Here is a 24,637-nt window from a genome sequence, read left to right as displayed (position 1 = left end):
AGTTTCCTAGCAAGTGACAAGTGCCGCTAGTGCTTTTCCTATCCAATTTGCAACCGGCAAAATCGGAATCGGAATAACCAATCAAATCACAAGTGGATCCTTTCGGATACCACAATCCAACATTTAATGTTCCTATGAGATACTTCATAATCCTTTTTACCGCACTTAAGTGAGATTCCTTAGGATTAGCTTGGTATCTCGCACACATGCATACACTAAACATGATATCTGGCCTACTTGCCGTTAGATAAAGTAATGATCCTATCATGCCTCTATACTTCTTTACATCTATGCTTTTACCTTGTTCATCTTTGTCAAGGTAGCAAGTAGTGCTCATTGGTGTGTCCATTGCCTTAGCATTGTCCATTCCAAATCTTTTGAGCAGTTCCTTGCAATATTTGGTTTGGCTAACGAAAGTTCCTTCTTTTCCTTGTTTGATTTGCAGACCAAGGAAGAAGTTGAGTTCGCCCATCATAGACATTTCAAATTCACTTTGCATGAGGTTTGAGAAAAACTTGCAAAGTGATTCGTTAGTTGAACCAATATTATGTCATCGACATAAACTTGTACCAAAAGGATATTTTTGTTTTCAATCAAGATAAATAAAGTTGTATCAACCTTCCCTCTTCTAAAACCCTTTTCTATTAAAAATTTGCTCAAACGTTCATACCAAGCTCTTGGAGCTTGTTTAAGACCATAAAGAGCTTTCTTGAGTTTAAAAACATGATTAGGATTTTCATAATCCTCAAAACCGGGAGGTTGTTCAACATATACTTCTTCTTTAATGAAACCATTAAGAAAGGCACTCTTAACATCCATTTGATAAAGTTTGAAGTTATAAGAGGATGCAAAAGCAAGTAGCATCCTAATTGCTTCTAATCTAGCTACGGGAGCATAAGTTTCGTCATAATCAATGCCTTCCTCTTGATTATAACCTTTAGCTACTATTCTAGCTTTGTTTCTAACAATTGTACCATTTTCATCGAGTTTATTTCTAAAAATCCATTTTGTTCCTATAATTGTTTGATTACTTGGTTTAGGCACCAATTCCCAAACGTCATTTCGTTTGAATTGGTTAAGCTCCTCTTGCATTGCCATAGCCCAATGTTCATCATTAATTGCGGACTCAATGGTAGATGGTTCAATTTGAGAAACAAAAGCACTATATGCAAATAAATTTCTAAAAGTGGATCGAGTTGTTACCCCTTTCGAAACATCACCAATGACGTTGTCTAGAGGATGATCCTTTGAAGTACGCCAATCCTTTGGAAGTGCATTTATTTGTACTTGTGATGGTTCAATTTCTTCAACTTGAATGCTATCCTTTGTTGAGCTTGTAGAGGCTTCATTTAAATCTTTTTCTTTGTCTTCACCATTCAAATTTAGTGAATCAAAGTTTTCTACATTTTCATCAAAATCTTTTCTAGCACAACAACGGTTAGTTTCATCAAAAGCGACATGAATACTTTCTTCCATAGTCATGATGCGTTTATTATATACTCTAAAAGCTTTGCTAGTTAAAGAGTAGCCTAAGAAGATTCCTTCATCAGCCTTAGCATCAAATTTGCCTAAGTTATCTTTTCCATTATTTAGAATAAAGCATTTACAACCAAAGACGTGAAGGTGGGAAATATTTGGCTTTCTTCCTTTGTACAATTCGTACGGTGTTTTCTTAAGAATAGGTCGAATGATAATCCTATTCATAACATAACACGCGGTACTAACCGCATCCGCCCAAAAGTACTTAGGAATATTAGCCTCATTGAGCATAGTTCTCGCCATTTCTTCTAAATGACGATTTTTCCTTTCAACCACACCATTTTGTTGTGGTGTTCTAGGAGAGGAAAAATTATGCTCAATACCATTTTCTTCACAAAAAGTTTCAAAAAGATTGTTTTCAAATTCTCCACCATGATCACTTCTAATAGATGATATATGCAAATTCTTTTCATTTTGAATAACTTTGGCTAATCTTTTGAATGCTCGAAATGCATCACTCTTGTTTGCTAGGAACAAGGTCCATGTAAATCGAGAGTAATCATCAACAATAACTAAAGCATAGTAATTGCCACCAAAGCTCATAGTCCTAGAAGGACCAAATAAATCCATGTGCAAAAGTTGTAATGGCCTTGTTGTTGAAACAATGTTTTTGGATTTAAAAGAGGCATTTACTTGTTTTCCCTTTTGACATGCGTCGCAAAGGACGTCTTTTTCAAAACGTAGCTTTGGTAAGCCAATTACTAACTCTTTAGAGACCAACTTGTTAAGATGGTCCATGTTAGCATGAGCTACTCTACAATGCCATAACCAAGTTTCATCATTTTTACTAACAAGGCATTTCACATCATTTGAGGAAACTTCATTTAGATTAATCATGTATACATTGTCAACACGGTGCCCAATTAGCACAATTTCATTAGTGTCTTGCCTTTTTATCAAACAACATTTTGAATCAAAGGTGACTAAGTTTCTTTTGTCACAAAGTTGGCTAACACTAATGAGATTATGTTTGAGACCTTTGACAAGTATAACATTATCTATGGAGGTAGAAGGATTTTTACCAACTTTTCCAACGCCGATTACTTTGCCGGTGTTGTTGTCTCCATAGATCACGTTTCCTCCGTTTGTAGGCTCTATTGCGGTGAACTTTGATTCATCGCCGATCATGTGTTTGGAGCATCCACTATCAACATACCAATTTGTATCCTTAGCTCCAACACGTACCTACAAAATAATTAAAATTGGGATTTAGGTACCCAAGTGAATTTGGGTCCTTGATGGTTAGTATGAGCATAATGCCCATAAGGTGCCCATCTCGTATCTTGACTACGAAAGTTTATATGTTTAATTCTAGTAAAGCATACGGGTGCTATATGACCTACTTTATTACAATAATGACATATGACATTTGGATTATGCATCCTATGCATGTTTCTAAATGGTTGCCTAGGTTGTTTCCTCAATGCAACATCTTTTGATCTATATGCATTGTGATTATAATTTCTAAATGAAGCATGTTGAGGAGGATGTTTAAAGGCTTCATTCCTTTTAGTCATGCTTGCCTTTTGGGCTTGCGGTTGCCTAATAGGAGTTTTAGCATTTTTAAATTTTCCTTTTTCAAAACCTAAACCTTCCTTATTATGAACATGCTTTTGGTTTTTCAACATTTTATCTAAGTTCTTTGAAGATTCATTGAACTTAGCTAAAGTGTTCTTAAGATTTGTAATTTCATTTTCATGCATTTTACAAGATTTGTATGGATCACTACTTGTGCTACACTTATCCTTTCCAAGATTGATATTCTCGTTTTTCAACATCTCATTTTGTTTTAAAAGTTCCATATTCTTTTTCTTTAGGAGAGAATAATCTTGGGTAAGTTTTGTGTACACCTCAAGTAAGGCATCATATTCATCTTGTAAATTAAAAGAAGTGAAGTTGTCATCACTAACCTTTTCTTCGCTTGCCATTAAGCAAAGATTTGCAACCTCGTCGTTATCGGAGTCGGATTCATCCTCGTTCTCCCATGATATGTATGCTTTCTCCTTCTTCTTAAATTTCTTGTTTTTGTCCTCCTTTTGAAGTTTTGGACAATTGGGTTTGATATGTCCAACTTCTCCACACTCATAGCATTTTGGTACCTTTGTTTTGCTCTTGAAGTTTTTCTTCATTGCAAACTTATTGAATCTTTTTAATAAGAGTGCAAATTCTTCATCTCCTTCTTCTTCATTATCATCACTCTCTTCTTGCAGTGATGTTGTTTTAAGGGCGAGACTTTTCTTCTTGCTTTCTTCACCTTTTTGTCTATTTAGCATAGTCATTTCATAGGTGAGAAGATTACCTCGTAGTTGATCAAATGTAAGTTGATCATAGAGCCTTCCTTCCACAATGGCGTTCACTTTGGAGTTCCATTTTGGTGTAAGGCTTGTAAGCACCTTGGTCACAATTTGTTTATCATTGTATTTTGTGCCAAGCATGCTTAGATTGTTGAAGATCTTGGAGAGTCTTTCAAGAGCTTCTTCAATGCTCTCTTCATCTTTCATTTTAAAATTTTCCCATTCATGAACCAACATAAATACCTTTGATTCTTTAACGTGGTCGGTTCCTTCGTAAGTGATTTGGAGTTTATCCCAAATCTCTTTAGCGGTTTCACATGTAGAGATCTTCATATAATCATGCTCGTTAAGTGCACAATGAATGAAGTTGATGGCTTTATCATTCATTGCCACTTTCTTCCAATCATCGTCACTATATTCATCTTCTCCTTTCGGTACTTGCTTTAAGACGGAGACTTCTCCTTCTTTAGTGCTTGTTGTCTTTGTTGGAATGTGATTTCCATTCTCAATCACTTTCCAAATTCTCACATCTTGAGAACGGATCCAAATTCTCATCTTATTTTTCCAATAAGAGTAATTTGTTCCGCTAAAAAGAGGAGGTCTAGCGGTTGAGTTACCTTCGCTAGTGTTGTTGTTGTTAAAGCCTGTGCTTGCCATGATCTTTTCCCTTAAACGGTTAAGTCTTTCAAAGGGTTAAGCTCTGATGCCACTTGTAGAACCTATGCACAATTACTCAAGAGGGGGGGTGAATTGAGTATTGCAACAACAATTAATCTTTTTACGAAAGTTAAAGACAATATACAAAAAGTGTTATTGTACTAGTATTTTTCCAAGAGCTTAACTCAATTGCTAAGCATTTATAAGGAGCTTTTACTTTCCAATAGACACCAACTCAAATAAATTGATCAAGCTTTTCACCAATCGGACTTAAGCCACTCCTTAAGTACTTACGAAGCTACTTTTCGATCACAATTTATTTGCTCAAAGGTAAAAGACAATAATATTGAAGAGATGGGTTTGTAGAGATGCAAACGCTATTTAGAGTGGTTCGGCACAATCCTTGTCCTACGTCCACTTTCTTTCTCAATCGCAATTGAGAAGTTCCACTATTGCCAAGCTTCAAGGTGCTCGCGCAAAACCTTTTACAATCCGAGTCCTTAGTTTCTAACACCTCACGGTATGTGATCACCACTCGTATACTAACCCACTCCACTTAGAGATACCTTCTCTAAGATTTGCCTTGAGTACTTAGTATACCTCTTTGGTATCCTCACCGACTATAGTGTTTATAACTCTTGACTCAACCTTGGAGATCACACTCCAATTTACAAGGTGTACAAGAAAACAATTCTCAAAGAATTGTTGAGATGAAATGAGTATTCTCTAGAAGAGTGTATGATTACAAGTTTAGCACTATTGAACCAATTGATATTGCTCTCACAAATTGTGTATTATATCACCTTAAAAAAGTGTAGAATGAAAGAATATGACAAGATAGTTTCCAAATACTCAAAATTAGTGAAATAAGGCTTCAATCCATCTATTTATAGATTCCCCAAACCTTAGAAACGTTGGGGAATTAATGGGATGAAGCCTTTATGTCAAAACTAGCCGTTTTTTATGTTTTTGAATTATTTGCATCGATGCATAACACTTTGCATCGATGCAAATGTGTCTTTGACGCTGAAATTTGAATTTTCAGCTAGGTTGCATCGATGCAAACATCTTTGCATCGATGCAACAAGTCGTTGCATGCTTTGCATCGATGCAAGATGAGTGTGCATCGATGCAAACCTTAAGGAATGGCTTAAAATCACTTCAAAATGCTTAGGATTGATCTCAAACTTGTTGGAGTCAATTCCTATGCTTTTGTACCTTTGAAAAACAAGTTTTTAAACCATTTGGCTAGCATCAAATTGCAAGATGTACATCAAAACATTTTGTGAGTGTGTGTTGAGAGATTTAGCAATTGGTTCTTAACAAGAAGTTACCTAAGTCCTAAGACACTATACTTGTCTTCAAATGTTGTGGACTTGAGTTTCTTGTTGTTGTTGTGTTGCTTTCAACTCTTCATGCTTGTTCATTCAAGTTGTTTGTTGGTTTGTCTTTTCATGTCGTTTGTTGGTTTGTCATTCATCAAAACCTACGAATACAAACTTCGCATACAAGCAACATGATTTACACATACTGCTTTGAGTCCCCCGAATTTTTCAAGTTTCTTACAGTCCCTTCATCCTCCAACCCAGTTTCTTCCACTACTATATTCTCATCCTCTAAATCTGAATCTTGCACTGCATCACCCTTCATCAGACATATGCTAACATGCTGCTTACTACTCTCGTCCAAACTAGTGTGGATCTTATTAACTACACTTGGTGGAATGTTTTCCTCCGCTATGCTGTTCGAACATATCGATACACCTCCGCCAATCTTCTTTCCGGCTTAATTCTGCTTGTCGGGTGCATCAGGGACTTCACGCTTCTTCCTACCCTCCACGTCATCAAACTCATTGTGAACATTATCACCTCCGTCACCAACAACTGACTTTCTCGCTGCTCCCAGATCTACCTCGTTAGTGCTGTTTACGGTAGCATCAAGAAAAAAACTAAAACTATAAATGATTAACTAGTTACATTGTCAAAAGAATAAAAAATCTCAAACATAAACCACATAATAACAAAAAAAAAAAACTAAAACATAATCACAAACACTAATAGTCACACATGAAAATAAAATAACATGAATGACTATCTAAAAAATGTGAAATATGGAAATGTAGTCCCTCACTGGTATCAAGCATTTATATTTTTAAAATTTAAATCAAATAAAAGAGTTAATGGGTCCTAAAATATAGGAAATATGATTAAATAAAAATTAACAAAACTAATATAATAAAGGAACTAGATTTAAAGGTTGATTAAAAAATAAATTTTAAAAAATAAGTAGCATTTTTGTTTTAATTTTGATAAACACAAGTCGACTTTAAAAAATTTTTCTTTAAGGCTTAGTTTGATAAAATCTTTATTTTTTAAAAGTAGCTTATAAAAACTAACTTTTAAAAGATAACTTTTTAAGAAGTGTAGCATTTATATTTAGTAAATTAAACTGAAAATAATTTTTAATAAACATAAGCAACAACAATTACATTTGGTAAAATAGCTTTTAAAATTTAAAAATACCATAAGAGACATAAATTTAAGCGTTAAATTTGAAAATAGTTAATATATGAGGTTATATTAGATTTTTAAATTTTGAAAAATACAAGCTAACTTTAAAAAACTCTACCTTAGTTGTTTTTAAAAGTACTCCGATCTTTTAAAAACTTCAAGCACAAGTATAATTTTTTTTTATTTACCAAACACAAAATGAGGAGCTTGTACTTTTAAAAAATACAAACACTTTTTCGAAAAATTTTATCAAATCAAGCCTAACTACTTTTAAAAATATCCCTAGCTTTTAAAAATTACAGATACAAGCACATAAACTTTTTAATTTATCAAACATAAAATAAAATATTTATACTTTTATAAAATACAAGCAATTCTTTAAAACAATTTACCAAATCAAACTTAAATATAAAATTAAAATAATTTTAAAATATTATATTTCAACCAACTATCTTATTAATCAAAATGTTTACGTTATGTTAGATGGTAGAGTGATATTCTAACTTTGGACACAATCAAATGAACAGAAACTAGTTTAGCCAATAATTACCTTAAATGCCGTACTTAGCTTAGGCCTTAGGGAATTCACATTGACCAACATTTTTTCATATAACTAGAAATTGAAAGAAGATTCAAATTCTACATAACTTGAAAACATAAAATTGAACTTTTATAATCAAGTTCAAACAAATTAAGCGACAGAAAAACGAAAATCTAATTAAGTACCACCAGGTTGACACGCAAACTTTCTGATGTTAATTATATTAGACGTGATTGATTTATTTTGGAAAACTAAAAGTGAATTAATATTTAATGAGAAAAATTGACCGCCTCCATGGTAAAATTCGTTATAAAAATGTTTGTGGCCAAAATTTAATTTAAGAGTCATAATTAGCCAATAGCCATAACTTATACTTTTTATTTTATTTATATTTATTAATTATTATTAGAATAAATATTAATATTATATGTGATATGTAATTATGTATGTAGTTATAAATATTACATATATAAAAGTATAGATATTAGTTTAATTTAAAAAAATAATTTAATTAAATTAAAAAAACTTAAATAATAAATACTTATATTAAATATAGTTTAAAAATAATTAGGTTATTTTGTATTTAATTTTTTAGTTTTAAAGTGTTTATTTAAAAAGATTAATAAAAAATTTTTTATTATAAAAAAATTATTTTTTAAATTTTTCTATAAACGTTTAAATGATTTTTCAAAAAATTATAATTTAATTTTAAAAATTAAATTATACCAAATATTAATACTATATTTTTTATAACTTAAAAAAAAACCTTGGGGTAAGAACCGAGATGAGAGAGAGAGAGGGGGGAGATGGGAAACCACCGTACGTGGCGACAACAGTTTCTAGGCAAAGATCCGAGGGTTTGGAATCGAGAAGAGTATTTTCGATTGGAACAGGATTCTTTCACTATTTTTGTAGACAGGCTACCGGTAGACATCTCCAAACAGAAATTGTTTGGTTTGTTTTCATGGATGGGGAGGATTAATGACATTTACCTTTCCAGAAAGATGAGAAGTGGGGTGGTGTACCTCTTTGCTTTCATCCGATATACCACGAAGGGTGGAGCTTTGAAAGCAATTTCAGAAATGAATCGCTTGTGCTTACGGGAAAAGGAGATTTTCGTAGGGGAGGCTAAGTATAGGAGAGACATTTCTAAAGGGAAGAAGACACGGAAAAATGTAGATATAAGGAGAGAACCAAATATGAAGAAGGTTGATGGAGGGATATCCCAGGTCGAACATAGGTATCCTCTAGCAGATAGGGTGGTTGATAGAGGGATAAGAATGGTTCCAACTGAGAGCCAACCGGGTGGAAGCAAAGCTATGGAAAATGTAAATGATCCGCACGGAAGTAATATGCTGAAGGATGTAGAGGGATCGGGGATAAGGAAAATCCAGGCTTCGGTGGCAGAGAATAACTAGGATTGGTTGTACCGGAGTATTGTTGGAAGTACCATGCAGGCTATTGATTTCCGGTTGTTAAATGCCAAAGCTCGAACGGAATGGCATACAGTAGTAAAGGTTTGTGACTTGGGAGCGTACAAAGCCTTGTTAGTATTTGATAGTGTACACAGTGTGGACAAGGCGCTCACTATCCACATGAATGATCTCTTGAAGTTTTTTTATCGAGTAGGACGATGGAATGAGAATGATCGGTGTGAAAAGAGACGAGTATGGATCGAGTGTATCGGAGTTCCGTTACACGCTTGGTCCGAAGCTACGTTTCGAGCGATTGGTGAACAATGGGGAGAGGTAGTGGTATGCGAGCACGCAACAAGTTCATGCTTGTCGTTTAGCGCAGGTCGTGTGCTGATTGATATGACAAGGTTTGATGATATTCATGAGAAGATATGCATTCACGTAGGCACAACTAGGTTCGATGTGTTTGTTTCAGAAGTGAGGAGCGGGGATGGTGCCTCATTGAGCTGTGTAACGGGAGGTGAAGTCGCATGGAACCAGGGGATGTTTCTCGGCGAAGGCCTTGCTGAAATGGGCAGTACAAGAGTTGTTGATGATAACTGTCAGGGGCGGTTGGGCATAGGGGATAAGGCGGTAGAGGTGATACTGCCGACGGTAAGAGAGGAAGAACAGGTGAAGAGTAAAGTTGTAATCTCATTGGAAGATTTGAATGAGTGGAATAATGAATTTTTGAATTCCAAAACGGTAATGACTATAATTAAGGGATTCGATCTCAATTTATCACAGGCGGATATTGTGGGATCCCGCACTAATGATGGGGAAACTGATTCAGATAGGACTGTGTCATGGGAATTCTTTGGCGGGTGAACATGTGCTGGGGCAGAGGTTACTAGTAATGTTACAAGGCTTTGTTCCCATCCTACTCAACCTGGGGCCCAACAATTTTTTTCCAATGATAAGGGGACTACTATGGGCTTCAAACACACAAGCCCACAAATTGGAAGTGAAGGGAAACACGATCAGGAATGGGCTGCTTGCATTCTGGAGCAGGAGCCTCACACGGTCCGACCCGAGGCATGTGACGGAGGGGGTCCGAGCAGGAATGTCTTCGATGAAGTTCTTGAGGGTGGCGCGAACATCATCGACGAAGGGCGAAGCCAGCCATCTCGTGTCGCTCTCCCATCGGAGGTAGGGGTTACTCCAGATGGCGTGGGAGTACGCTGGGGGATGGGACATCGAGAATCTTATGCTGAACCGGAAAGACTACGCGACAACCATGCAGTGGATGGGGGGCCGAGCTCGCTGGCGCTGGACGCTGTTCTCCTGGAGGGGTGCACTGACTCGCTGGCAGGGACGAACTGTAGAACCGGTGGGGACCGAGAACCAGTTATTGCTGGAACAGACCAGGATCGGGGGAAGGCGGGAATTTATGTGACTGGTGACCTGGGGGTTGCTGTGTTGCAGTCGGATGGAGGCGGTCTGGGTCTAGCAGAGCCACCGGTGGTGGAAGACGTGGGGACTAGAGAAACAATGGACGAATTGGGTGATGAAGAAGGGGTTGATGCTGCGAATGGTGCTGGGTCTGAGATGTCTGAAACTACACGGGCAGAAAATATGGAAGAAAACCGGAAGTAATGGGCCCTAGCGGTGGAATCTGGAGCTGTGCAATATGATGAGGAAGACGATATTATGATGATACTCCAGGAGCAGAATGAGGCAATGGCATTGAAGAGAAAGCATGCCAAATAGAAAGAAAAAGCCAGAAGAAGCCGTCCGAAAAATCGGAATAAGGTGTGTACAAATGTTTTAAAATGATTTTTTCATCTTGGAATGTTAGGGGGTTGGCGGAAATTGGTAAATTGAGTATGGTGAAGAACTTTAGGAGGAGATTTAATTTGCATATGTTAGGCTTGATAGAAACAAAAAAGAGGTTTGAGTAAATTTGATGTAGTGCAATTGTGGGGTAATGATCTAGTAGGATGGGAGTTTGTGGGGTCTGAAGGCGCTTCTGGTGGTCTGCTGTTGATGTGGGATGAAACGGTTTTTAACATGAGCAACTGTTATAAAGGAGCTAGATAGTTGTGTGTGGATGGGGTGCTGGTTAAAAATAATTTTCGGTGTACTTTCTGTTTAGTGTATGGTGAGCATCTCAGAGAGGAAAAGTTTGTTGTGTGGGAGGAGCTGAGCTTCATGTCAGGCTTATGTCAAGTACCTTTATTCTTTATGGGGGATTTCAATGAGATTGTTCAAGTAGAGGAGAGGAAAGGGGCTACTTCTCTGCCGGTTTTCGCAACAGACTTTAAATCTTGTATTCAAGATATGGAGCTCGTGGATCTCATTCTATCTGATCGTAAGTTCACATGGTTCAGGGGCCTGTCATGTAGTCGTATTGATAGAGTCCTGGTTAGCTTGGAGTGGCTAGAAGAGTTTCCTGAGACAACATTACGCAGAGGACCACGAGGGTTGTCAGACCATTGTCCTTTGGTTATGGATGTCACAAGGATGGGGGGAGGCCCAAAACCTTTTCGGAGTCTGGATTCTTAGTTCACTCATGATGGGTTCTTGAGGATGGTGAAAGAGGAATGGAGGAGCATAAGGGAGACCCAATTTTTGGACAAGCTGAAGGCCATGACGGTTCCACTAAGCAGATGGCATAGAAAAAATTTTGGAGATATGGATAGGAGGATTCATAGGTTTGAGGAGGAGATTAGGAAAGTCGATGATATGGTGAGTAACGGAGTGTATGATGGAACGGCGGAAGCTAGGAGGAAGGCGCTTGTGAGCTCGTGTAAGAAATGGTATATTAGGAAGGAGATTCATTGGAATCAGATGTCTCGATCCAGGCATGCTAAGGAGATGGATAGAAACACTAGGTACTTTCACAGTATGGCCTCGGCAAGGAGGAGAAACAATCGGATTGATGCCTTGAGAATACATGGACGATTAGTTAGGAATCAGCCCCGAATCAAGGTTGCTATAAGAGATTTCTATAAGGATCTGTACCATCAGGAGACCTCACCTAATATAGGTTTTCGGGATGGGCTGGTAAGGCAGATATCTGAGGATGAGGCAACAGGGTTAGAGCTGATGCCAACTGCTGAAGAAATAAAGAATGCCGTGTGGGATTGTGAGTCAACAAACGCACCAGGATGTGACAGGTATAACATGAATTTCTTTAAGAAGTGCTGGGATAAAATTGGGAAGGAATTCATTGAAGCAGTTATGGGGTTCTTCAGGTCGGCTAGGCTACCTAGGGACTCGAGTGTCACTTGGGTGGCTTTGGCACCAAAGTTTGTTGGGGCTACAGAAATCAAAGATCTCTGGCCAATTAGTATGGTGGGTTGTGTGTATAAGGTTATCTCTAAGGTGTTGGTTCGGAGGATGCGGAATGTGATGCCAGGCTTAGTAGGCGAGACTCAGAGTGCTTTTGTGCAAGGTAGGAAAATTCATGATGGAGCGTTGATAGCCTGTGAAACTGTGCAGTGGATTAAGGCAAGAAGAAGGAGCTCAGCGATAATTAAACTGGACTTTCAAAAGGCTTATGATAGGGTCAAATGGAGTTTTTTGGATATAGTTCTACAGAAGATGGGATTTGGCCAGAAGTGGCGGGGTTGGATTAAGGAATGTGTTTGCTCGGCGTCTATGTCGGTGCTTATAAATGGATCCCCCTCCAGGCCTTTCAAAATGGAAATGGGGCTACGACAAGGAGATCTGTTGTCACCCTTTCTGTTTGTGCTAGTTGTTGATGTTCTTCATCGGATGATCGGAGAGGCGGTGACGAACAGGCGCATTTCTCCGCTTTTGGTAGGCCGAGACCACATTGAGCTATCGCACTTGCAGTTTGCAGATGATACTATACTGTTCTGTTCTCCAGAAGAAGAGACTATCAGGAATTACAAGCACCTACTGCGCTGTTTCGAGCTGATGTCTGGGCTGAGTATTAATTTTGAGAAGTCCAGTTTCATTCCTGTTAATTGTGAACAGCGTTGGACGAAGCAGATGTGTCAGTTGTTGGGATGTAAGGAAGCCTCTCTACCAGTCCGATACCTAGGAATCTCTCTGGGAGTGAACCCAAGGCTAGTTAAGACTTGAAAACCAGTGATTGATAAGGTAGAAGGAAAGTTGAGCTTGTGGAAGACGAAGACCCTCAGTAAAGCGAGCAAGCTAGTTCTTATCAAATCTGTCCTCAACAGCCTGCCTATATACTATCTTAGCCTATACAAGATGCCGAACGCAGTAGCGGAAAAGTTGATCTCGTTGCAAAGACGGTTCTTGTGGAGCAAGGAGGATGGGAAGGTAGGGATGCCTCTAGTGAGATGGGAGATAGTGATGGCTCTTAGGAAGGCGGGTGGTTTAGGTGTGGGAGATGCAGTGATCAGGAACACAGCTCTTCTGTTTAAGTGGTGGTGGAGGTTTTCGAAAGAAGAATGCCCCTTATGGAAGAGAGTAGTATGCTCTTGTAATAGCATGAATCCTTCTGCGATGCTGTGTGGTCAGCCTGGTCCTACAAGAGGGGTTCCTTGGAAAGACATTTGTCAGCTTCAGATCAGGGAGCCACAAATCAGAGCAAAGATGATCAAAGGCTTATCTATGGATGTAGGGAATGGCAGAACAATCAAGTTCTGGGAGGATGTTTGGTTACCTGGTGGAAAGTTGAAAGAGATGTTTCCAAGGCTTTTCTCAGTCTCAAAACTCACAGGATCTGTTATAGGGGATTGCGGGTTTTGGGATGGATTAGAATGGATATGGAGCTTCCAGTGGAGGAGAGAACTTTTTCAGTGGGAGTTGGAACTTCTACACCAACTCCATGAAGTCTTGCAGGCAGTAAGAATAACAACTGAGAGGGAGGACAGGGTGGTCTGAAAATATGATAAAATTGGTATTTTTACTACTAACTCCTTTGTGCAGGTGATGCAGGAAGCAGCTCTTACGAGGAAAATTACAAGCTATAGCTTCACTAATGCTATTTGGAGGAGTTTCGTTCCGCCAAGAGTGGAGTTATTTGCTTGGTTTGTATTGGTTGAGAGGGTGAATACTAAGGAGAGACTATGCAAATTAGGTGTCATTGACCAGCATGATAATATATGTATTTTATGATGTAAGTCTGTTGAGTCTGTTTCTCATTTATTTATTGGATGCGAGATTACTTGGCAGGTGTGGTGTGCATGGTTATTTGCTTTTGGAAGGACGTGGACTATACCGGGTGCATTAAAACAACACTTTGAAAGCTGGACGAATGCTTCACAGAGTAAGAATGAGAGGAAGCGGTGGTTGATTGGGTTTTTTGCTGTAATCTGGGCAATCTGGCTAGAAAGGAACGGTAGAGTCTTCAATAATAAAGGCTCAAGGGTGATGGAAATAATAAACAGATCCTTTATGCTCTCCGACGAGTGGCTTGGTGGTGAACCTCTTGGTTGTTGATGGCAATGCCGAAGATGACTTGAGAGTACTTTACTTTGGGTTGTTCGATGCCGGTTTGTACGTTGAGTAGTCTGTTGTTTACTTTCTGTTGCTCCACCTTGTTGTGTTGAGCACTTTTTACTTCAAAAAAAAATATTTTTTATAACTTAAAAATAATACTTATAAACTTTTAGACTATCACAGTGGATTTTTTATTTTAATAAATAAATTAATTATAATAATTATAGAAATAAATAATTTTAAAAATATTTATCGAAACAAATATTCTTCTTTAGTGTAAACGAGATAAGATGAATGGACGCAAAACGTGTATATTTCCTTTTTTATGTATTAATTGCATGGCAAAAGTTTAAATTATTGATATGATTAATATTTTTTATTATTTTTAAATTTAAAAAATAAATACATATATCTCGTTTACACTGTAAAGAAGATAAACACGTGTCACATGTATCTATCTTATCTCGTTTATACGGTAAATGAAATACATGCTAAATTATCTCATTTACAATGTAAATGAGATAAGAAAAAGTATTTATTTTAATAAATATTTTTAAAATTATTTATTTTAATAATTATTACATTTATTTAATTTATAAAAATAAAAAATTCCTATCACTGTACGGCTCAAATTTATTCTTGCTTTAAAATTAGGAATGATAAAGCGAGCTCGCGATTATCCTGTTCTATTTAAAATGGAACTGTTTAAAATCGACCCGTTAAAGTAGCATGGGTCTAAATTCTAAAATACTAGTTTGCTTTATAGAAAATTGGCAGGAAAGCAAATTAACTCATTTAGCATTCTTTTTCAAGTAAAATTAATTAAAATTAATCTAATAAAAAAAATAAAAATCTAATAATAATTCAATACAAATAAAAAATGGTTTAATTATTCTATTAGTTCTTATAGATTTATTAAATTTTTAATTAGGTTTTTATATTTTTTTCTTTTCGATTGAGTCTCTATATCACATCAGATTTTGTAATTAAATTCCTACCGTGATAAAAATAATGTAATTAACGGAATATTCCATTAAGCAAAACGAATATGTCTAACACTTGACTAAATATTTATATAGTTTAACCGAATATTCTGTTAATTTTAATGTTTTTGTCACGATAGAGACTTAGTTACAAAATCTAATATGGTACATGGACCTAATTAAAAACAAAAAGTATAGAGACCTAATTGAAAATTCAATCAAATTATAGAGACCGACAGAGTAATTAAACTTAAAAAAAAGCAAAATACAACACAATTTTTTCTTGAAAATTTTCTTCTAAGCTTTCAACATCAAGAGTTGTTCATCACAATATCTATTTTCAAATTATTATTCGTGGTTCAGGGGTCAATCGTGTAGTCGAATTGATAAAATATTGGTGAATTTGGTTTTATTGTTATTATTTGAAGCACATGGTTGAAAAGCAATGATAGAATTTTCAGGAATAAAAAAACAGGTGTTACGGAAGTAGTTAATTGGTCGATTAGGAATTACAAAGAGTGGAGTGATATTTGATCTTTTGAGTTGTTGTTGGCATTGCCAAAGTGATTAGGAATTAGTTTATTTTATCTGTCTAGTACTTTTCTATTGTTGCTTCACCTTATTGTGTTGAGCTTTTTGTTTCAAAAAAATTGTAAAAAATTAAAAAATAACATTTTTTATTTATTTTTTAGAATAATTTACGTTGATACAATAAACAGAATTTAAAATTATGCAGATGTTTTAAACTAAAATTAATTACACGTCATGTCCTAAACACCTCTATATAAATCGAATCAAATTGACTCGAATTATGCTATTTACATGTTAATCGAATTAGCTTGATTATAATTGATATTATGGGTTTAAATTGTATTTGAGTTTAATTGAATAACTATTATGTATTATTAAATAGTTATATAATATATTTGTTTGAACATGTTTGTATTATGAATAAAAAAAATATTAGCTTTTCTTATAATCGTTAATACGTTAACGATGCATCCATATCTTTAGTTGTTTTTTTTTAGAATTTCATTTAATAAGTTAGTGATTCTTCTTTAATAACCAACTGTTTCATGGTTTAGTGAACACTACTTTGAGTTGTTTTGAATTCTTTAATTGTAGGAAATTGTGAAAGAAATTTAGAAAGAACAAGAGTGAAAAAAGACAAGTTAGAGAGCTTCTAAATAATCCAAGTTAAAGCTGCATCCAAATGCAACCCATCTTGTATTCTACGCATCTAAGTCAGAAATCTCCTGGATAACACAGCCAGCCCTGCGTCCAACGTAGTTTATGTTGCATTCAACGTAGCCAAATAGAGCCACTGGATGTCTAAGCATCAGCTGCGTTCAACGCACCATCACATGCATTCAACGCACCATCACCATGCGGCCAATACATCCTCCAAGCCTAGTTATGTGTTCAACCCACCAAGCCCAAGCAGCTAACTACGTATCCAACGCAATCTCCACAAGTACCTCTAGTAGTTGTCCACACTAGATGCATTCAACGCAGCCCACCATGTGTCCAACACAACACGAACAGAGGCTTTAAAGACCCCAAATTTGGGCTCTGCGTTCAACGCACCTATCTTGCGTCTAATGCACCTCGTGGGCCAATTCCTAGGGCCTCCTAATCCTTCAATAATCTTCTCAAATTTCAAACACTTACTTTGATGATCTAAGATTAAACACAAGCCTATTATATCAAGTTTTGATTGCCAACAATAAAGAAGAGCACCTATAGCTTAACTTGAGAGAGAAAAATATATGAGAATACTTGATTAGATTAGGTTTGATTCTGTTTTCTTTAATTGAATTTTGAATTTTGAATTATAAGTTTTGGTTAGTATTTAAAAAGAGTAAGAGACACACACGTGATGGCTCTTTCGGCAGCCGTCTCAATTCATTTTTTTTCCTTTCAAGCATATCATGAGTCACTAACTTCTTCTATTAAGGTTAGGAGCTCTCTTGATTTCGATGGAATAATGTTATTGCTTTTCTATTCTTGATTAATACATTGATATTTTCTTAAGAAGCACATTTTTGTTCTTCATCACAAGGATTTGAACCTATTGAAAAATAATTATAATCTGAATTGAATTTTATTATCACCTTGAAAAAATTGGTTATTGGAATTGAGCTTGAAAACTTCTCATAGTTCTTAAAGTTTTAAAACTGGTTTTGATAAGTGACATAAAATCAATTAGGTTTAATTCTTGAGAATTGGGTAATTTTGAATCAGTAAACGTGCCTCACCTCTTATCATAATTAATTGATCAAGGAATTGACGATTTGTTAGATTAAGAGAAATTGAACTACCAAGGAATTGAAATTTGATTAATTATGATTTTCCATAGATACATCTTTGCATAAACAAAATAGATAGTGAAAAGTATTTTTTCTAAAGTCTAAATAACTTCAAAGCCTTAACGCTTTTATTCACACTACTTTCTCAATCATTTACAAGCTGCTTTCATTTAATTCACTGTTTTTGATACCAAATACCTTTCAAACTAAAGTTTTAATTTGTCTGATTAGAGTAGTTAATTAATTATTGTTTCTTAATCCATTAATTCTCATGGGAACATAACTCACTCACCGTGGTATAACATGATATGATTCGGTGTACTTGCCGAATTTTGAAAATTATCCATCAGCTAACATTGTAAAGGCTCATATATTAAACATATAATAATATAAAAGTCCATGTAATGTTCTTTCTAGTAGAATGATGGAGCAGAACCCGTCGGCTTAGAATTTTCTTCTCGATTAGAGGAAATAACTTCGTTGCAAGTATAGTTCCAAACTGAAAAATGCTCAATCAAAGTTTAGATTTTGGTTGTCACAAGTCTAACCCAATAAAAATAACTGAGAGTATTAGTCCCGGGTCGTTCTCTCTAGGAATCATAATCGAGTGCTCAATTATTGGTCATGAGGTCAAAAGGGAGTTGGGTTGATAAAAATGCAAGAAAATAAATGGCAAGAGATGTAAAGTAAACAACTAAATAAAGTAAGTAATAAAGAGAGACATTCATAGCAAAGATTGAGAATCTAGGCTTTTTATCCTAGTCATTAATTATCATACAATGATTAACAAGAGTGATGAGCGGATAATATATACGCTTTTTGGCATCGTTTTTAGTATGTTTTAGTATGTTTTAGTTAGTTTTTATTATATTTTTATTAGTTTTTATTTAAAATTTACTTTTCTGGACTTTACTATGAGTTTGTATATTTTTCTGTGATTTCAGGTATTTTCTGGCTGAAATTGAGGGACCTGAGCAAAAATCTGATCCAGAGGCTGAAAAAGGATGCAGATGCTATTGGATTCTGACTTCCCTGCACTCGAAGTGGTTTTTCTGGAGCTACAAAAGCCCAATTAGTGCGCTCTCAATTGCGTTGGAAAGTAGACATCCTGCGCTTTCCAGCAACATATAATAGTCTATACTTTTCCTGAGATTTGATGGCCCAAACAGGCGTTCCAAGTCAGCTCAAGAATTCTGGCGTTTAACGCCGGAACTGGCACAAAAGCTGGAGTTAAACGCCCAAACTGGCACAAAAGCTGGCGTTTAACTCCAAAAAAAGTCTCTACACATGAAAGCTTCAATGCTCAGCCCAAGCACACACCAAGTGGGCCCGGAAGTGGATTTTTCTGTCATTTACTCATTTATGTAAACCCTAAGCTACTAGTTCTCTATAAATAGGACCTTTTGCTATTGTATTTTCATCTTGGGAATCTTTGGACGTCTAGTTCTTAGATCATGGGGGCTGGCCTCTCGGCCATGCCTAGACCTTGTTCTTATGTATTTTCAACGGTGGAGTTTCTACACACCATAGATTAAGGTGTGGAGCTCCGCTGTACCTCGAGTATTAATGCAATTACTATTGTTCTTCTATTCAATTCAGCTTATTCTTGTTCTAAGATATTCATTCGCACCCAAGAACTTGATGAATGTGATGATTATGTGACGCTCATCATTATTCTCACTTATGAACGCGTGCCTGACAACCACTTCCGTTCTACATGCAAACAAGGCTTGAGTGGATATCTCTTGGATTCTTTAATCAGAATCTTTGTGGTATAAGCTAGAATCCATTGGCGGCCATTCTTGAGAATCCGGAAGGTCTAAACCTTGTCTGTGGTATTCTGAGTAGGATTCAGGGATTGAATGACTGTGACGAGCTTCAAACTCGCGATTGTGGGGCGTTAGTGACAGACGCAAAAGAATCACTGGATTCTATTCCGACATGATCGAGAACCGACAGATGAATAGCCGTGCTGTGACTGTAGCCATTGACAACGGTGATGCCCAACATACAGCTTGCCATGGAAATGAGTAAGAAGGATTGGATGAAGATAGTAGAAAAGCAGAGAGACGGAAGGGACAAAGCATCTCCATACGCTTATCTGAAATTCTCACCAATGAATTACAAAAGTATCTCTATCTTTATTTTATGTTTTATTTATCTTTTAATTATCAATCCTCTATAACCATTTGAATCCACCTGACTGAGATTTACAAGATGACCATAGCTTGCTTCATACCAACAATCTCCGTGGGATCGACCCTTACTCGCGTAAGGTTTATTACTTGGACGACCCAGTGCACTTGCTGGTTAGTTGTGCGAAGTTGTGATAAAGAGTTGAGATTGCAATTGAGCGTACCATGTTGATGGCGCCATTGATGATCACAATTTCGTGCACCAAGTTTTTGGCGCAGTTGCCGGGGATTGTTCGAGTTTGGACAACCGACGGTTCATCTTGTTGCTTAGATTAGGTATTTTTCTTCAGAATTTTTAAGAATGAATTCTAGAGTTTCAAGGTGATGTTCTTATCATCACAAAAGCTGATTAATTCTCATCAATAATGTAATGTCTTGCTGAAGCTTGGCTAGCCATGTCTAATCTCTTTAGACTAAAGCTTTAGACTAACATTGCATGATTCCTGGAATTCTTATTAAAAATTTTGAATCTCTTTATTTTCTTTTCCATATAATTTTTGAAAAATCACAAAACAATTTTTATAAAATCATAAAATCAAAAATATTTTTATGTTTCTTGTTTGAGTCTAGTGTCTAATTTTAAGTTTAGTGTTAATTGCATGTCTTTATTCTTCTAATTTTCGAAAATTACATGCATTATGTTCTTCATTGATCTTCAAGTTGTTCTTGATGATTTCCTTGCTCTGATCTTTAAATTCTCTTGTCTTGAGTGTTTTGTTGTTTCTCATATGCATTCTCAATTTGTTAGTGTCAATAGTATACAAACTTCTAAATTTGGTGTCTTGCATGCATTGTTTATTTGATCTTAGTTGCATTTTAATTATTCCTCATCATTAAAAATTCAAAAAAAAAAATTTTAATTTGTGTCTTTTCAATTCAATAATACAGAGAATTGAAGATTCAGAATATGCAGCAGAGGAATTACATAGAAAAAGCTGGGCGTTCAAAACGCCCAGTGAAGAAGGAAAACTGGCGTTTAAACGCCAGCCAGGATACCTGGCTGGGTGTTTAACGCCCAAAAGGGTAGCATTTTGGGCGTTAAACGCCAGAATGGATACCATTCTGGGCGTTTAACGCCAGGATGATACAAGAGGAAAGATTTTGTTTTTATTTCAAATTTTTTTCAAGTTTTTATAATTTTTCAAAATCAAATCTTTTTCAAATCATATCTTTTCAATCATATATTTTCAAAATCAATTTCTTTCCATTTTCAAAAATACTTGCTAACAATTAATGATTTGATTCAAAAATTTCAAGTATGTTGCTTATTATGTTAAGAAGGGTTTAATGTCTGAATCATATCTTTTACATTTCTTGTTAGCCAAGTCATTAATTTTAAAAATCAAATCTTTTTAAATTGTTTTTCAATCATATTTTTTTAAAACCATAACTCTTCAATCATATCTTCTTAATCACATTTTTTCCAAATAATTTTCAATCTTTTTTATTTCTAATTTCAAAATCCTTTTCAAAAATCACTTTATTTCTTTCCCAACTTTAATTTTCGAAAATCATTCTTCAATTCTTCAAAATTTCTTCAAAATCTTTTAATTTATTTTTGAAAATTCTTCCCTTATTCTCACATCCTTCTATTTAAGGACTAACACTCCTCCACTATCAACAATTCGAACTCTATCTCTCTTGATAAGTTCGAATTCTTCTTCTTCTACCTCCTCCTTCTATTATTCTTTTCCTCTGACATCTCAAGGAATCTCTATACTGTGACATAGAGGATTCCATATTTTCTTGTTCTCTTCTCTTTCATATGAGCAGGAGCAAAGACAAAAGCATTCTTGTTGAGGCTGACCCTGAACCTGAAAGGACCTTGAAGCGAAAGCTAAGAGAAGCTAAAGCACTACTCTCTGTAGAGGACCTAACAGAAATCTTCAAATAAGAAGAAGACATGGCAGCCGAAAACAACAACATTGCCAACAATGCAAGGAAGGTGCTGGGTGATTTTACTGCACCTACTCCCGACTTCTGTGGGAGAAGAATCTCTATCCCTGCCATTGGAGCAAACAACTTTGAGCTTAAGCCTCAATTAGTTTCTCTAATGCAACAGAATTGCAAGTTCCATGGACTTCCATTGGAAGATCCTCATCAGTTTTTAGCTGAATTCTTGACAAAACGGTGACACTGTCAAGACCAATGGGGTTGACCCTGAGGTCTACAGACTTATGCTATTCTCTTTTGCTGTAAGAGACAGAGCTAGGATATGGTTGGACTCACAACCTAAAGAAAGCCTGAACTCTTGGGAAAAGCTAGTCAATGCCTTCTTGGCAAAGTTCTTTCCACCTCAAAAATTGAGTAAGCTTAGAGTGGAAGTCCAAACCTTCATACAGAAGGAAGGTGAATCCCTCTATGAAGCTTGGGAAAGATACAAACAATTGATCAGAAAGTGTCCTTCTGACATGCTTTCTGAATGGAGCATCATAGGTATCTTCTATGATAGTCTGTCTGAACTGTCCAAGATGTCATTGGATAGCTCTGCTGGAGGATCTCTTCATCTGAAGAAGACACCTGCAGAAGCTCAAGAACTCATTGAAATGGTTGCAAATAACCAATTCATGTACACTTCTGAAAGGAATCCTGTTGATGAGCGGATAATTTATACGCTTTTTGGCATTGTTTTTAGTATGCTTTTAGTATATTTTAGTTAGTTTTTATTATATTTTTATTAGTTTTTAGTTAAAATTCACTTTTCTAGACTTTACTATGAGTTTGTGTGTTTTTCTGTGATTTCAGGTATTTTCTGGCTGAAATTGAGGGTCCTGAGCAAAAATCTGATTCAGAGGCTGAAAAGGACTGCAAATGCTGTTGGATTCTGACCTCCCTGCACTCGAAGTGGATTTGTTTAGAGCTATAGAAGCCCAATTGACGCGCACTCAACGGCGTTGGAAAGTAGACATCCTGGGCTTTCCAGCAATGTATAATAGTCCATACTTTGCCTGAGATTTGATGGCCCAAACCGGCATTGAAAATCAGCATTAGAATTCCCGGCGTTTAACGCCGGAACTGGCATAAGAATTGGAGTTAAACGCCCAAACTGGCATAAAAGCTGGCGTTTAACTCCAGAAAAAGTCTCTACACATAAAAGCTTCAATGCTCAGCCCAAGCACATACCAAGTGGACCCCGAAAGTCAATTTTTACGTCATTTACTCATTTCTGTATACCATAGGTTACTAGTTCACTGTTAATAGGATCTTTTGACATTGTATCTGTAACTAATGACACATTACACGTTTCTCATTGTATTTTCTACGGCATGAGTCTCTAAACCCCATGGTTGGGGGTGAGGAACTCTGCTGTGTCTTGATGGATTAATGCAATTACTGCTGTTTTCATTCAATCATGCTTGCTTCCATTCTAAGATATCACTTGTTCCTAAACCTGATGAATGTGATGATCCGTGACACTCATCATCATTCTCAACTATGAACGTGTGCCTGACAACCACCTCCGTTCTACCTTAGATTGAGTAGATATCTCTTGGATTCCTTAATCAGAATCCTCGTGGTATAAGCTAGAATTGATGGCGGCATTCAAGAGAATCCGGAAGGTCTAAACCTTGTCTGTGGTATTCTGAGTAGGATTCAAGGATCGAATGACTGTGACGAGCTTCAAACTCCTGAGGGCTGGGCGTTAGTGACAGACGCAAAAGAATCACTGGATTCTATTCCAACCCGATTGAGAACCGACAGATGATTAGCCGTGCTGTGACAGAGCGCGTTGAACATTTTCACTGAGAGGATGGGAGGTAGCCATTGACAACAGTGAAACCCTACATACAGCTTGCCATGGAAGGAGCCTTGCGTGCTTGAAGAAGAAGACAGTAGGAAAGCAGAGATTCAGAAGATAGAGCATCTCCAAAACCTCAACCTGTTCTCCATTACTGCAAAACAAGTACTTATTTCATGTTCTTTTACTTTTTACAATCAACCCTGATAATTATTGATATCCTGACTAAGAGTTACAAGATAACCATAGCTTGCTTCAAGCCAACAATCTCCGTGGGATCGACCCTTACTCACGTAAGGTATTACTTAGACGACCCAGTGCACATGCTGGTTAGTTGTGCGGAATTGTAAAAGTGTGATTGCAATTTCGTGCACCAAGTTTTTGGCGCCGTTGCCGGGAATTGTTTCGAGTTTGGACAACTGACGGTTTATCTTGTTGCTTAGATTAGGACTGTTTTATTTTTGTTGGTTTAGAGTCTTTTATTTGAGTTTAGTTTTATATTTAAGTTTGGTGTCTTCGTTGTGTTTTCCTTTAAGTTTTCGAAAATTTGTGTTTGATTTTCTAAAAATTTTAAGTTTGGTGTCTTTTGTGCTTTTATTCACTTAAAAATTTTTCAAAAATTTGTTCTTGGTGTTCATCTTGATCTTCAAAGTGTTCTTGGTGTTCATCTTGACATTCAAAGTTTTCTTGTTTGTTCTCTTTGTTTTGATCTAAAATTTCTAAGTTTAGTGTCGTTCTGTTGTTTTTCTCTTTTCTCATTAAAATTTAAAAATAAAAAAATATCCTTTCCTTGTTTTACTCATAATTTTCGAAATTTTGCATTAAATTAGTCAAAGATTTTCAAAATCATATCTTTTCAATCATTTTTATTTGCAATCATATCTTCTCAATCATATCTTTTTCAAAATAATTCTCAATCATATCTTTTTAATTGCTAATTCCAAAATCTTTTTAATTAATTAATTAATTTAGTTTTCAATTTGCTTTGATTTTATTTTTTGAAATTTTATTTTATTTTCCATTTATTTTATTTT

General features: G+C 36.1%; 1 non-coding gene across 1 annotated transcript; it reads right to left on the bottom strand.

Annotated features, from left to right (window-relative positions):
• Positions 1-22,173: 22,173 nt before the first annotated feature.
• LOC112719342 (small nucleolar RNA R71) lies at positions 22,174-22,281 on the bottom strand. The gene has a single exon (XR_003161647.1). It is a non-coding gene; the product is annotated as a small nucleolar RNA R71 (small nucleolar RNA).
• Positions 22,282-24,637: the final 2,356 nt, after the last annotated feature.

Source organism: Arachis hypogaea, chromosome 10, assembly GCF_003086295.3.
Source record: "Arachis hypogaea cultivar Tifrunner chromosome 10, arahy.Tifrunner.gnm2.J5K5, whole genome shotgun sequence".
NCBI classification, from domain to species: domain Eukaryota; kingdom Viridiplantae; phylum Streptophyta; class Magnoliopsida; order Fabales; family Fabaceae; genus Arachis; species Arachis hypogaea.
The sequence above is the reverse complement of the archived record's forward strand: the minus strand, read 5'-3'. Positions and strand labels throughout refer to the sequence as shown.